This window comes from Octopus bimaculoides, chromosome 18, assembly GCF_001194135.2.
Source record: "Octopus bimaculoides isolate UCB-OBI-ISO-001 chromosome 18, ASM119413v2, whole genome shotgun sequence".
Taxonomy (NCBI): domain Eukaryota; kingdom Metazoa; phylum Mollusca; class Cephalopoda; order Octopoda; family Octopodidae; genus Octopus; species Octopus bimaculoides.
In genome coordinates, this window is record NC_068998.1 from 46,154,646 (window position 1) to 46,155,893 (window position 1,248).

Sequence of the window (1,248 nt, forward strand, 5' to 3'; positions counted from 1 at the left end):
CTTATGATATTTACTTTGTTTTATATTATACTCATTTATTGTGCTTTTAATTATTAAATTTTCTATATGTGATAGTGGATTTTCATCGATGAGTTCTTGAAACTTGGTTCTTTTCCCTAAAACTATATTTTATATATATATATCTGTGTGTGTGTATGTTTGTTCCCCTAGCATTGCTTGACAACCGATGCTGGTGTGTTTATGTCCCCGTCACTTAGCGGTTCAGCAAAAGAGACTGATAGAATAAGTACTAGGCTTACAAAGAATAAGTCCCGGGGTCGATTTGATCGACTAAAGGCAGTGCTCCAGCATGGCCGCAGTCAAATGACTGAAACAAGTAAAAAAGATATGTTTTCATAGAAGATTGTAAGCAAACAAAACAACTTGCATGACAATGACACTCACAACTATGGCTTGGTGTCAAGGCAAGGAGACAGTAACACACACACATGTACAGTAATCCATCAACTATCATGAGTGTTATGTTCCACCCCACCCCACGATAGGTGAAAATCTGCTAAATAGAAACAGTACTGTATAATTATTATTTTTATAATTTGTATATGTTTATTTTATCATAAATGCAAGCCAACACCACACACTTGCCTCCTGAGTTTCATGGCAGCCATGCCAACGTCTCCTTCATTGGACACTAAACTCGGCTTGCGAAATCGTGATGGTACCTGTACCAGTGGAGTGCTAAAAGCACCCACTACACTCTCGAAGTGGTTGGCGTTACGAAGGGCACCCAGCTGTAGAAACTGCCAAATCAGATTGGAGCCTGGTGTAGCCATCCGGTTCACCAGTCCTCAGTCAAATCGTTCAACCCATGCTAGCATGGAAAGCGGACGTTAAATGATGATGATGATGGTAAAGAGGTTGCTCATGCCTGAATCAAAATGCTAAAAGCCACAGCTGCAATTCTTATTGATTGGGCACAATTATAGATTTAAGTATCTCATTTATGACAGCAATTCATGGTGGGGGTGAGTGGGACATTCTGAACTGTCCTGTATGGGGTTCAAGCCTGGTCAGGATGAGGGAAGAAGGTAAGAGTCTTTATATTTTTTTTCGTTTATACAAAAATATTAAAAAATATATTTCTAGATAGAGATTGAAACCTCTACCTTCATGCAAGGGTACTGGTTAAATTACTAACACCTTTAACCAGATTAAAAAATGAGATATTTAAATCTACTTTTATTATTGATTGACACTATTATAGATTTAAGTATCTCATTTTTTATA

General features: G+C 37.5%; 1 long non-coding RNA gene across 1 annotated transcript in view; it reads left to right on the top strand.

Moving 5' to 3' along the window:
• Positions 1-1,248, top strand: part of LOC128249938 (uncharacterized) — a 36,153-nt gene that overhangs the window by 12,225 nt on the left and 22,680 nt on the right. The window lies entirely within an intron of this gene.